The sequence below is a fragment of the Equus asinus genome, chromosome 2 (assembly GCF_041296235.1).
Source record: "Equus asinus isolate D_3611 breed Donkey chromosome 2, EquAss-T2T_v2, whole genome shotgun sequence".
Lineage (NCBI taxonomy): Eukaryota > Metazoa > Chordata > Mammalia > Perissodactyla > Equidae > Equus > Equus asinus.
This window is the reverse complement of record NC_091791.1, coordinates 99,263,887-99,278,661: the sequence shown is the minus strand read 5'-3', so window position 1 is coordinate 99,278,661 and position 14,775 is coordinate 99,263,887. Positions and strand designations below refer to the sequence as shown.

The following is a 14,775-nucleotide window of genomic DNA, read 5'->3' as shown; positions in this document are numbered from 1 at the left end:
ATGTGAGTAGGGAAAGAAGGAGGGATGTGAAAAGACAGAAGCAGCAGAGGCATTCTAGAATTTTCCAAGATGTCAGTACCAGGACTTAATCATTTCTTACAAAAAGCACTAGATATAGATCTCTTTATGCTCAGATGAACAGCTACTATTTGCCTTTAAAAGGCAACAGTGGATCTTATGTCTGACTTCTTAGAGATTAATAATGGTGATAATAATATTTAATGATAATAAATGCTCCATTTACCCAGCATTTCTACTTCTAGAAATTTGTCCTAGAGACGCACTTGTGAATGTGCACAAAGATGTGGATACAAAATAACATTATATTGCTTCTCATAATGTTTATAATAACAAAAGACTAGAAACAACCCAAATGTCAATCTCCCAAAAGAAACAGACTAAATGAATTATGATACTGTCAGGCCATGAAATACTATGCAGCCTTAAAAATAATGAGATGTATCTAAACGTTCTGATGTGGAATACCTTTCAAGATACAGTATTACATGAAAAAAGCTATCAGCAGAACAAAATGTGTAGTCTACTAACGTTTGTATAAAAAAGAAGATCTCTATGCATATCTATAATTTGCAGACTATATCTGGAAGGATACACAGGGAACTGCTAAAGAGTGGTTACTTCTGGCGAGGGGACCTGGGAGCCTGTGGCCTGAAGGACAAAGGTGGGAGTGAGACTTACTTTTCACTGTTCTTTTTATTTCTTTTTTTTTAACCACGTGTCTTATTATCTAATTACCTAGTTTTGCTTTTGAGTGCTGACCAGGTGCTTCTCTCATTCTGTGAGGTAGGAACTATTATAACCTTCATTTCACAAGGAGGAAACTGTGTTGTAAGTGGTAAAGTGACTTGCCCGGGGTCGTGCAGCTATAGCGGCTGAGCCAAGATTCAAATCCAGAACTAACTCCAAAATCTAGGGGGGGCCAACTCATCCTGATTTGCCTGGGATTCTCCTGGTTTTAGCAGTGAAGGTCCCACATCCTGAGAAACCCTTTCAAACTGTCCTGGTTTTAAAAGAGGAAGCCTGAATTCTGGAAACTGCCTCAGATCTGGACAAACCAGAATGGCGGTCCCACCAAAATCCCAGATCTTGGTCACTTGCTCTGCTGTGGCCCTGCTGAACTAACAGGTTCTAGCATCTACAAGATCTAGCATCTACAGGATCCAGCATCTACAGGATCCAGCATCTCCAAGTGCCTATAAACATGGGACTTGCAGTTGCCCTGTGGATTCCCAGGCCACACCCTCCATCTCTGGGAAATGCCCTCCCTGCTGGAGTGGATCCCTGGGACCCTACTTTGCCCTCGACAGGTGGTCTGATGGGAAGAGCACATTTGCTCTAGGTCACAAACTCCCTGGCCACAGTCCAGTTCTCTCTCCCAGGAACATGGACCTGGGACTTGAGAGACTCCTACCTGAGGCTGCAGGACCTGTAAGGTCACAGTAACCCTGGCCCAAGGGCACCACTGGGGCCATGTGTCGTGAGCTGAGGAAGTAGGCTTGCCAAGCAGAAGAATGAATCAAGTGTCAGATACAGCAGGTAGGGGAGGACAAGGAGGCCGGCTCTGGAGCCAGGCCATATGGCTTGTAGCCTTCGGTTCTGGTCCCCTGTGGGCCTGGTTTCATTGCTGCCCCTGGATGCTACCAGATGGCCCTGTGCCTTCCCACCAAATCCCCCTTTGGATCTGGAGCTGTTTTGAGTAGAGTTTCCTTCATTTCCTAAATAACTAAAGCAATGCTAATTTAACAAGCAGGTTAGAAATATATTCTTTGCTTCCCAAGGGCTGGTAATCCAAGGCAGAGAGCACTGACATTGCCTAACCTAGGGGGCCATAGGACTAATATTCTTTGGTCTTTCAATTCATAGGGTTCTTTTCTTCCTTTCTTTCCCTTTTTTTTTTTTTTTGAAAAATATGGAACACTTCATGAATTTGCGTGCCATCCTTGCACAGGGGCCATGCTAATCTTCTCTGTATTGTTCCAATTTTAGTATATGTGCTGCCGAAGTGAGCACTTTTTTTTCTTTCAAAGTAGATAATTAATACATAACCACATTTTCACGGTCAGGATCTCAAACAATACAGAAGAGATGAAGACCTACCCCCTGCCTTCAACAACCCTATTCATTTCCTCTACCTCAAGGGAAACACTGTTAATGGTCTGATGGTTGTGTGTCCTTCCAGATCTTTGTCTATGCATTTCTATTCATATGTGTACTTTTCTCATAATACTCCCGCACACTGGAGGCCACAATCTGGCAGCCTGAAGGCCAAATGTAGCCCATAATGGCTTTTATTTGACCCACATAATATTTTTTTTTTAAATCTGAATTTGTTGCCCACATTTTATTTTATTTATTTTATTTTTTTGAGGAAGATTAGCCCTGACCTAACTGCTGCCAGTCCTCCTCTTTTTTGCTGAGGAAGCCTGGCCCTGAGTTAAGATCCGTGCCCATCTTCCTCTACTTTATATGTGGGATGCCTACCACAGCATGGTGTGCCAAGCAGTGCCGTGTCCGCACCCGGGATCTGAACTGGTGAATCCCGGGCCGCCAAGAAGCGGAATGCGCTCACTTAACCACTGCGCCACCAGACTGGCCCCTGTTGCCCACATTTTAAATTGGGATATTTCATGAAAATCCTGAAAACTTGGAAGAGAAGGCATCACTGGGCCCACGCTTCTGCCTGGAAAGGAAGACTCGCACTGAGTGATGGGCAGCCCCCTGCAGGTGGGGTGAGCTCCTCTCCAGCCCCCACTATTCCCAGATGGCTTCCCCTGGCCCCGCACCCCACTGTTTTATGTTGTCTGTCTGGCCCTTATAAGCATTTGCTTTTTCAACCTTTGTACTGTATGGTTTTTTTATATATTGTTCTATAGCTCTCTTTTTTCACTAAAATACATATCACAGGCATCCTTCTGTGCAAATACATACTGACCTACTTTATTCCTTTTAACAGGTACAGTCCATCCTCATTATTTGAGAATTCCACGTTTGAGAGTTCGCCCACTCTCTAAAATTTATTTGTAACCCTAAAATCAACCCCTGTGGCCCTCCTGGGGTCATCGGCAGACGTGCGCACAGCCGCCAAAAATTTGAGTCACTTGATGTGTGTGTTCCCGGCTGAGGTTGAACAGGGTGACGCTCTGCCTTCTTGTTCCAGTTCTCCTGCTGCAAACAAGTAAGTGTTCTTTTTGCAGTCTATTTAATGCCGTATTTTTTGTACTTTTGTGCTTTTTGTTGTTGACTTCACTTTTTAAACGGCCCCCAAGGATAGTGCTGAACTGCTATCTAGTGTCCCCAGGATCGAGAAGGCTGTGATATGCCTTAGAGAGAAACTACGTGTGTTAGAGGAGCTGCATTTAGGCATGAGTCGTAGTGTCCTCGGCTGTGAGTTCTGTGTTAATGAACCTACAATACCACACACCTAGAAAAAGGAAGAGGAAATTAGCCGATCTGTACATGAGGCTGCTCCAGAAAGTGCTACAGAAACATTTATAGTGCGTGATGAAGCTATGGGAAAGGTTAAAAAAGTGGCTAAATTTGTGGATTCGTGAGATGACAACCAACGTAATAGCACAGTTGACAGCATTGTTGTGAGGCTTGAGAGACAGAGAAATTTACGGTCACATTGGGTCAGGAAAAGGTTAAATCTTTTCGTCTAGTGCTGACTGGCTCAAACAATTCAGGAGGCCACACGGCATGAAAAATATCAAATTTGCAGCAAGGCGGGTTCTGCAGATCAGGAGCCTGTGGGAGAATTTCAAAAATACCTGCTATGTTATACAAGGAAAGAGTTATGTGGAAGAGCAGGTTTACCATGCTGATCAGACTGCCTTGTTTTACAAGGACGTTGGCAAGTGAACCTGTATGATGTAAGTAGCCTCCTGAGGTCCTGGCTTTAAATCATCGAAGGACTGTGCAATTGGTTATTTGTAAGAAATACGCATTAAGTAAAGTGTCTTTAAACAGAAACACATATAGAACAAGGTCATATATTGATTAGTTGATGAAATGTGACCAGAGGCTCACAGGAACCTAACCCTGTGTTTCCTTTAGGTGCTTCTGGATTTGTCAGTTCAGCGTTTGCAGTGGTTTTATAGAACATAACTACCATAAATAATGAGAACCAACTGTACTTAGAATTAAACAATGTGGCTCTCCCATATTTTTTTTTTTGGTGAAGAAGATTGGCCCTGAGCTAACATCTGTTGCCAATCTTCCTCTTTTTTTTTTTTCTCTCTCCTAAGCTCCAGTACATAGTTGCATATCCTAGGTGTACGTCCTTCTGGTTCTTCTATGTGGGATGCTGCCCCAGCATGGCTTGGTGAGTCGTGCTGGGTATACGCCCAGGATCCAAACCAGTGAATCCTGGGCCGCCAAAGTGGAGTACCTGAATTTAAACACGATGCCACCAGGCTGGCCGCTACCATAATCTATTTAACTACTCCATTATTTATCAACATTTAGGTTGATTCCAATTTTTTGTATTACCTCCAGTGTGTACTGTCTCTATATGCATATACATGAATATTTCTCTAGGATAGATATCCAAAAGTACAAAGCTGATTCAAAGAGTATACCCATTAAAAATATTGATAAATACTACTAATCACATTCCAAAAGTCTCCCTCAATTTACACGTCTACCAACAGTTTATGGAACGCTTGTTTTTCTGCATCTTCATCAAACTGGGTATTATCGACATTTTTTATTTTTGCCAATTTTGCCAATTGTCATATAATGATATCTTGTTTTAATGTGTACTTTTGGATTTTAGTGAAATTACATATCCTTTCGTATGTTTAGTGACCAGTTCATAAGGTTTTAACTGAAAAACATAACAGCCAGATTCTCATGTAATTTCCTGACATTACAGCTATCATAACAAACCTACCTATTCATTGAACCACACACACCAACTGCCCAGGCTGACGAGATCTTGCATTGGTCTTAGGGAAACTCCAGGTTCGGACCCATCCACTGATGGTCCCATCTTACTGATGTCAAGAGAAAGAAAGACCCAGGAGTCTTCTGTCTTTCTGCTGTGCCATCTGAGGCCAGCTCCCCTCTTGCCACAACATGGCTGCAACAGTTTCAGACATCACATCGGTTACAGAAAAGTCCCTAGAGAGAAAGAGACCACCCCTTCAGAATACGGACACCATTCCCAGGAGCCCCCAGGCAGGTCACCCTTCTCATCTCACAGGTCAGAATTGGGTCACTGTTGATCCCTTAAACCAATCCCTGGCGAGGAGAATAGGATCACCGTGATTAGCTTATAGACCTCAAAGAAGCCAGAGGGTCTGGCCTCAGCAAGGGATGGTCCCTCATCTTCTTCCGATCTTTTCTCGCTTCTCATCTTCTCAACAAGGCCTCTCTTGACCATCTTGTTCACGATTGCACCTCCAGCATTCTCCATTTCTCTTCTCTGCTTTAGTCTATTCTAACATATCATAGGTTTTACTTATTTATTTTCTTTATTGTCCATCCCTTTCAACCAGAATGTAAGCTCAGTGAGGGTAGGCATTTCGCTCTTTTATTCATCGCTAAATCATTAGCACATCCTGGCACATATTAATAGTACTCAATAAATATTTGTTGGATGAGTGAATAATCCATCTGAATGAATTCCATCTGAAGCCATCTCTCAATTCATTCTAAACCCAGAAGAGGAAAAGAGGGGAATTGCTTACTGAGCTCCCCCAAATCCAACAATAGTTATCAGCAGGACATCTACGTGGCCTCTCCATTGTCACCTACTGATCTTGGCCCCACACAAAGCACTGCCTTCTAGATTTGGGGTTGCAGCTGCTACGTGGATGGTGGCACGGTTCAGCTGAGGCACACTTCCTAGGGCTAGTTGTACTGCTCCAGCATCCCCTACAAGCGACCACACCCATCCACGAGTGTCACGCCTTGGCCAAGAACTACTCCAGGCCACTCTGCAGCCTCCTGTGATGGCTTTGGGACGTGGCTCCCAGGCTTCTCTCATCCCAGTGTCTTGCCCTCATCCTCAGTGACCTCAGCATAATGTTGATTACATTTCCACCCCCTGTGCTCATGGTCCCTTCACTGCCTCTACTCAATGACTGACACCTCCATCTACTCAACCTCCAAAGGTTCAGCCACATCAGGAAGCTTCTTCCACTTCAGGACCCCAACTCCAATCTCCTGGCTCCGTCTCTTCCTTTCCCTCGTGGTGACTGGGACTGCCCTTTATCTAGACCACAGCCTCTTCTGCTTCCTTGTTTACAATAGTTCCTTTTCTACCTCCCACTCAGTCTAGCCCTGGTGGTCGGCTCTTTAACCATACTCTTGCTAGTGCCCTGAATTCCCGTTCTTCAGCTTTCTAATATATCCAATGTATCATTCCCCAAGCAGAGGATTCCCTGCTATCCACTTTTGCAACTCTCAGGCTGGGAGAAGCAGCTCCCACGCTGCCCAGCCAGAGAGGGGCCTCTCCACCCAGCACGGCTCCCACCCCAGTTCCATCTGCCACTCTCTTTCCTCCTGTCGTGCTGGGTTCTGCCGTCTGACTGGCCTGGGGAGCGGGAAGGAGATGGGGACGATGAAGAGGGACAGGAACGTCTGGGCCTCAGTGCCCTGGGCTGCCCAGCCTGGGGGAGGTTCTCTCTCTCCTCTTCCTCCTTGAGGCCTGCCTGATTCCCTTCTACGCATAAAAACTTTCGCATCACTAAGAAATTGCTTAATTTTACAAAAGTTTTGAGTCAACTGGGAACCTGCTACTAGAAATGAATGAAAACAGTGCTTGCCCTCAGGGAACTCCCCACCAGCTTACTTCTCAGGTATTAGGGCCTCAAGAAGAAGATGAGGAGGAAACAAAACAGAAAGACTACAGTGTATGGAATGCATCTTGTTTTATTGGAAATTTGGAAACGTATATGAAGATATTTCTTTATGTTTCCTAAGCACAAAAAGTACATCCAGCTTTTCTTGATGATTCATAATTATGAACCGTCAGTCTGTCCTAGCCCTAAGTAAACTCAGACCTTGAAAATAAACTATTTCCAGAATGAATCCAGGCCATGACCTACTAATTTATGCCTTGAATACAGGTGATGTTTAAAGATAAGCTTTTAGGGGCTGGCCAGGTGGTGCAGCAGTTAAGTTCGCACACTCTGCTTCGGCGGCACGGAGTTCACAGGTTCAAATCCTCGGCACGGACCTGTGCACCACTCGTCAAGCCATGCTGTAGCAGGCGTCGCACATATAAAGTAGAGGAAGATGGGCACAGATGTTAGCTCAGGGCCAGTCTTCCTCAGCAAAAAGAGGAGGATTGACAGCAGATGTTAGCTCAGGGCTAATCTTCCTCAAAAAAAAAAGACAAGGTTTTAGGGGCTAGCCCTGGTGGTCTAGTGGTTAAGTTCTTTATGCTCTGCTTTGGCGGCCCTGGTTTGGTTCCCAGGCGTGGACCTACATCATTCATCTGTCAGTGGTCATGATGTGATGGTGGTTCACATACAAAAAATAGAGGAAGATTGGCAACAGATGTTAGCTCAGGGCAAATCTTCCTCAGCAAAAAAAAAAAAAAAAATATATATATATATATATGCATATACATATATATATAAACTCTTTTTCACTTATCCAATTGTTAGAGATTTTTAAAAATCATTTTTGTTACTTTTGATAAGGGTTCAGTAAGGTAAGTGTTCTATATCCTGCTTGCTGCTGCTAGCAGTACATAATGATGTATGCTTTCTAGGAAGTCTTTTTGCAGCATGAATAAAAGGACTTGCAGGGGCCGGCTCCATGGCCGAGTGGTTAAGTTCCCGTGCTGTGCTGTGGTGGCCAAGGGTTCGGATCCTGGGCGCGGACATGGCACTGCTCGTCAGGCCACGTTGAGGCGGCGTCCCACATCCCACAACTAGGAGGACTTGCAACTAAGATATACAACTATGTATAGGGGGGTTTTGGGGAGATAAAGCAGAAAAAAAAAAAAGATTGACAACAGTTGTTAGCCCAGGTGCCAATCTTTAAAAAAATAAAAAATAAATAAAAAATAAATAAATAAAAGGGCTTACAATTTTTTTTTTTTTTTGGTGAGGAAGATTCACCCTGAGCTGCTAACATATATTGCCAATCTTCCTCTTTTTTTTTTTTTGAGTCAGGAAGATTAGCCCTGAGCTAACATCTGTACCAAACCTCCTCTATTTTTTGTATGTGGGATGCCTCCACAGCATGGCTGAAGAGTGGAGTAGGTCCACGCCCGGGATCTGAACCCTCGAACTCGGCCCACCAAAGCAGAGTGCTAGGAATTTTAACCACTCAGCCACAGGGCTGGCCCCAGGACCTAACAAACGTTTTTAACTCAGTAATTCCAATACTAGGTCTCTCATAAGGAAATAACCAGAAATACGTACAGAGATGTATGTACAAGAATAGTCAATATAGCAAAAAATTGGAAATAACCAGTGTCTGGTAGTAGGTAAAGCATTGCAAAAATTACAATAGAACCATGTAGTGAAAAGATCATTCAACCATTAGAAATAATGTTTATGAAGAATTTGTAATGATATGGGACAATGGTCAGGATATATTGTATGAAAAGCGAGGATCTGGCTTTATGAACTGCGAAAGATGACACGAGTGGAGCCATCCTAAAACAGAGCGGGAGCAGCCATTTCAGAGGAGCTGCCTTGCACGTCTTGTTTTATTTTCCAAACCAAACCAGACCAAACCGCCCACAGTCCAAGAAGTCAGTAAGGACAAGGATAGCTTGTTTGTAAGGAGTGTTGAAACTGGACTTTGCTGATGACCGATCACTGAGCAATCAATGAAGTACAAGTCTGGCCTTTTGCCCGATGATGGAACCTCAAGCCAGTCTCTGCGTACAAACCCAGCCTGACCTCAACCAGTGTCAATAAATTCTTTAATATGACTCAACTCGTCCTTCCCTTTTCCCATAAAAACCGTAAGCCCCTCTCCTATAATCAGGACACTTTTTGCATTTCTACCTGAATTTTGTGCTCCCCGAAATACAATTCTTTTATCCCTAAACAAATGCCTCACTGCTTCTCATTTTGGTTCTCTATTTTTCGGTTAACAATATGTTATGTTTACAACTATATAGAAACATGCGCAGTATGCTCGTATGTAGCAGATACTGTGCTGAAGGTGTACCTTGTGGGTTGTTTTTTCACGCTCTGCTAAAAGAATGCCAGAAAGTCTTCTCCTGGGGAGGTAACTCATCCTGAAGGTCCCCTCCCTCCGTGGCAGGTAAATAGAATTTAACTGTTTAGAATTTAGCTGTTTTGAAGGGCTGGCCACCCTGGAGGCAATCAGGCCCTATTGTCAGGGAAGGTGGGGACCTAAACAACCTTTTGGGTGAAAAGGCACACAAAGTGAGATGGTATGAGATCCCCAGAAAATCGATTGGAAGTCGCTCTTGGTGGTAGGGTGGAATCTGTAGTTCTAGGGCCCAGGAGGGAAGTAGCCCAGTCTGTTTTAAGGGTGAAAACCCCTAGGCAAGAGAGAGAATGTGCTTGGTTGTCTAGAACTGGTGTCTGTCTGAGTCAGCCCCGAGATGTGTGGGACAGGCTTGGAGGGGAGAGGCAGATGGGGCCTGGAAGGGTTGGGCACTAGGAATGAGGCCTTGGGAGCTGGTAAAGGGCTCTGGATCAGCTGATGCCCAGAGAGTGGAATTCTTCCTCCCAAGGACCTAACAGGCCCACCTCTGCCAGACTGGCCTGCAGTGTCACCTGGATGAGAAGATGCAGGGGCATCAGAGAGTGACACCTTGTGGTGGGAAAAGCAATTACAGAAACAGCCTTCCAGACCTTGGGACGCCTGGGCCGTTCTGGCACAGGTGTGCGTATCCACAGGACTCCTTGGCGTGTTACATAAACCTAGGGTCCTGGGCGTCCAAGAGAGGGGGAGCTCCAAGGAGGAGGCAGTCGACTAATTCATCAGTTAGAGGCTAGAGCTAGTTTTAGTTTCATTCATTTTGCAAAAATTTTTTTAAGTATCCTGATTGTCGTGGTACAGTTCATATTGGCCACGTTCGTATGCATAGAAAAAAAGATGAAAGAAACCACAATAGCAACAGAGGTTATGTTTGAGTATTGAGATTATACATGATTTTTATTATCTTTTTAAATGCTACTGTATTTTCCAAAATTGCAACAATAAGCATATATCCCTTTGCTTTTTTGTTTTGTTTAGTTGTAACAAAAATATTTATTTTTCCCATATAAAGGGTGTACCGTGGTATGTTACTGTGATTTTTTAATTTTTTATTATTATTTGTTTTTAAACATTTTTTTTAAAAGATTTTATTTTTTTCCTTTTTCTACCCAAAGTCCCCTGCTACATAGTTGTATATTCTTCGTTGTGGGTCCTTCTAGTTGTGGCATGTGGGACGCTGCCTCAGCGTGGTTTGATGAGCAGTGCCATGTCTGCGCCCAGGATTCAAACCAGCGAAACACTGGGCCACCTGCAGTGGAGCGCACCACTCGGCCACGGGGCCAGCCCCTTTTTTATTATTTTTAAAGACTTTATTTTTTCAGAGCAGTTTTAGGTTGACAGCAAAATTTAAAGGAAGGTACAAAGATTTCCTATATCCTCTTGTCCCAACTCACGCATAGCCTCCTCCTTTGTCAGCATCCTCTACCAAAGTGGTACGCCTGTTAGAACTGATGAACCTACACTGTCACACCATTATCACCCAAAGTCCACAGTTTACATTAAGGTTCACTTGTGTTGTACATTCTCTGGGTTTGGACAAATGTATAACGACACGTATCCATCATTATAGTAACATAGGGAGTATTTCTACTGCCCTAAAAATCTTCTGTGCTCCACCCATTCGTCCCTTCCTGCCCTCCCCACCACAACCCTTGGCTACCACTGATCTTTTCACTGTCTCCATAGTTTGCCTTTTCCAGACTGTCATAGAGTTGGAATCATACAGTGTGTGGCCTTTTCAGCTCTTCAGATTGGCTTCTTTCACTTAGTCATATGTATTTAAGGTTCCTCCGTGTCTTTACATGGCTTGACAGCTCCTGTCTTCTTAGCGCTGAATAATATTCCATTGTCTGGATGGACCACAGTTTATTTATCCACTCACCTACCGAAGGACCTCTTGGTTGCTTCCAAGTTTGGAAATCATGAATAAAGTTGCTGTAAATATTCATGTGCAGGTTTTTATGTGGACAGAAGTTTTCATCTCCTTTGGGTAAATACCAAGCAGCATGATTTGCTGGATTGTATGGCAAGAGTGTGTTTAGTTTTGCTAAGAAACCACCAAACTGTCTTCCAAAGTGGCCGTACCATTTTGCACTCCCCCTAGCAATGATGAGAGCTCCAGTTGTTCTGCATCCTCATCAGTGGTTTTTTAAATACAAAAACTTATAAGAGGAAACAACACAAAATTCCTCAACTCTAACATTATTATTTAAAAAAATAATAATAAATGCACGCACTTGGTAAAATGTCAAACATTTTAGGAAACTATAAAATTAAAAGAAAAAAATCTCTCTGCTCTTTTTCCAGTCCCTCTAGATAAAGCTAATCCCCATTACACACACTTTCTTGTGTGTATGCAACAAGAAAAATGTATTAGGTATCTCTCAGCACATACATTAAATATTTCTTTCCATTACATTTCTTCACAAAATGTATCATAATATATGCAAACTGTCTTGCTCCTTGCTTTCTTCACCCATCTGGAGATCTTTCTAGATTACCATATAGACATAAATCTTATTCAAGAGGCTAAGTAGAATTCCAAGGATGGACGTTCCAGACATTATTTATCTGCCTCTGTCTGTAAACATTTAAATTATTTCAACTTTTTGTTATAAATATTGCTGTAATAAACATTCTTGTACCTATCTTGGCATATTTTTATGATCATATCTATAGGATATATTCCTAGCAACAGCATTGCTGGGTCATCTTCCAAAATGACCAGGTTACGCCCAACGTGGGGAGGGGTCATCTGCCCACCACAAGACGTGCCAATAGTTGAGAGGCAAGGTGATAGGAGAGAAAAGGCTTTTTATTACAGCTTGCTAGCAAAGGGAAAGATGGCCAACTAATGTCTGAAAGAATCGTCTCACAGAACAAAGACTACAGGCCAGTTATATAGGGGACTGGTCTTTGGTGGGGGAGGCATCTTGTCACTGGATGGGGACCTCCATCTGATCTCTGGGTGGGGGTAGACTTCTAGTCTTAGTTCCTGATAGTCCTTTGTTTTACTGGACATGCATCAGAGAATGGAGCAATGCCCTATACCCTGATCTTTCAGTTGTCATTGTTGATGGCTATCAGCATAGACTCTCTGCGTGGGGGTCATCACATTCCTAAGGAACTCAAAACAACAAAGTTATCAACTTACAGCAGCTGGGAGGGGTCACAAAATCTAGAGCGCATGTCTGGGTTGGTTAATCAGGGGTCATTCAGAGTTACAGTACGGTTTCATTTTTTTTAAGATTTTATTTTTTTCCTTTTTCTCCCCAACGCCCCCTGGTACATAGTTGTATATTCTTCGTTGTGGGTCCTTCTCATTGTGGCATGTGGGATGCCGCCTCAGCGTGGTTTGATGAGCAGTGCCATGTCTGCGCCCAGGATTCGAACCAATAAAATACTGGGCCGCCTGCAGTGGAGCGCGTGAACTTAACCACTCGGCCACGGGGCCAGCCCCATATGGTTTCTTTTCTACAATATGGCTTCCCTTATGTCAAAATCTTGTGTTGGGCTGGTGTCAACTCCACCAGTTATACTCTCACCCATGGTAGGAGAATGAATTATTTTCCTCACTGTCAACACTACTGTGCATTATCACACTTTAAAATTGTTGCTAATACTCAATACTGTTGGAGAAAAATGATATCTGTATTTGTTTTTTTTTTTAAAGATTTTATTTTTTTCCTTTTTCTCCCCAAAGCCTCCCGGTACATAGTTGTATATTCTTCGTTGTGGGTCCTTCTAGTTGTGCCATGTGGGACACCGCCTCAGCATGGTTTGATGAGCAGTGCCATGTCTGCGCCCAGGATTCGAACCAACGAAACACTGGGCCGCCTGCAGCGGAGCACGTGAACTTAACTGCTTGGCCACAAGGCCAGCCTCTGTATTTGTTTTTATTTGCATTTTAAAAATTATTAGTGGGTTTGAGCTGTTTTCCCCTCTCCCTCTCTCTGTGACTTGCTTATTCTTATCCTTTACCCATTTTTCTATTGAGGTCTTGGTCTTTTTTATGCTCATTAGTATAAACTCATAGTAAATTAGAAATTTGCTGTCAGTTTGTCACATGTGTTATAGCTATTTCCCCTACTTCGTCATTTCCTTTTTACTTCATTTACCGCCTATTATGCTACGCAGATGTTTTTTAATTTTGTGCTCAAATTTATTTTTACTTGTCTTTCTGATTTCTGAGTGCATTAGTTTTGTAATTAAAAATAATTCAGGTTGCTCGTGTGTGTGTGTGTGCACATACACACATGTGCATGCATGTATTTAAAGTTTTTTCTTGTTTTTTTCTTGCTATCTTTATAATTAGTCTTTACTTCTAATATCTTGGGGGACACTGAAGATTATGGAGCTAGATTCTCTCTAAAACACGCCCTGTCTCAAGCCACTCATGCTTCTGTGTCTTGGCAGGCACAGCCCCACACTGGGGCCGCCTCCCAAGTCATTCTGTTCAGCCCAGGGCACCCTTGTGTCTTCCCAGAAATATCCTTGAATAGAGCAGTTCAGAATAGGGCATGGGAACTGGCTGAAGGCTGTAAATCCATTCTCCTCATTCTTCTTGGCACGAAGGGGCTGGAGCAGCCCAGGACAGCACAGGACAACTGAGACAGAGAAAAGCCAGCATCCCCAGGAGCAGCACAGGGTCCAAAGGGCATACTAAATACTAAATACAAACCACTCGGGAAAAACAGGAAAAGATACCGGCCTTGGTGGTGGGGGTGGGGGCAGGGGGCGGTGAAAAAAATTCCGTTCTAAACAAACAAAAAAATCCTGCTCTATCTCTTCTTTTTCCACAGGCATGTGACACGTGATACTTAATTTCACAATTGTTCAGTGACTGCTGTGGACTGAATTTCACTCTTCCCTCGTTAAAATGTTCCCCTGATCTCATTCTCTAGTTCTCTTCCTGTCTGGGCATTCCTACTGTGAGCCCCCTTGGTCTTTTCCTTCGCTTTAGGCCAGTCTCACAGCATCCTACGACACTGTCCACTTAAATGGCCTTTTCCCAATCACATTTACTGGCCCTGGCTCTGCGGCATAACTAGCAAAAATGACACACCCACTTCGCACAACCAGAAAAGACTCCCCTCTCACTCTGACATCAAGGAAGTAGGTTGGATTAAGCTATGGTGGGGGTCTTGGGTAGGGGGAGTTACCTCCTGCATCCTCAGGGCCCAAAGGCCCCTCTACCTCAATGCCCTGGCCTCATCTGCTCAGGGGTCATTGACCCTGATCTGGACCAGGTATGAAAAGCCGGTTCTGCCCATCCCCATCCTTATCATCTCATCAACTCTAATGACCTGGAAGCTCCACCAACGCCTTGGCTGGAGCATTCCTTGGGGCAAGGTCTCTTCTTGCTCAGCATTCGAAGACAAGTAGCGACACAGGTCGTTTCTGCCTGTCCAGTTTTTCCTAATAGGCCTTCAGTCTCCGGATTGGAGACGCTGCCTTTTTTGTGGGGTTATTAGTAAGGAAAGATGGGAGCCAGATCCAACCCCCCCCTCACTGGTGGGGCCAGGGCTGGGCCTGTGGTTTAGACTCAGC

At 43.8% G+C, this 14,775-nt stretch overlaps 1 non-coding gene across 1 annotated transcript; it reads right to left on the bottom strand.

The window, feature by feature from the left end:
* Nucleotides 1–1,924: 1,924 nt before the first annotated feature.
* On the bottom strand, nucleotides 1,925–2,031 carry LOC123283697 (U6 spliceosomal RNA). Its single transcript, XR_006524363.1, has one exon. It is a non-coding gene; the product is annotated as a U6 spliceosomal RNA (small nuclear RNA).
* Nucleotides 2,032–14,775: the final 12,744 nt, after the last annotated feature.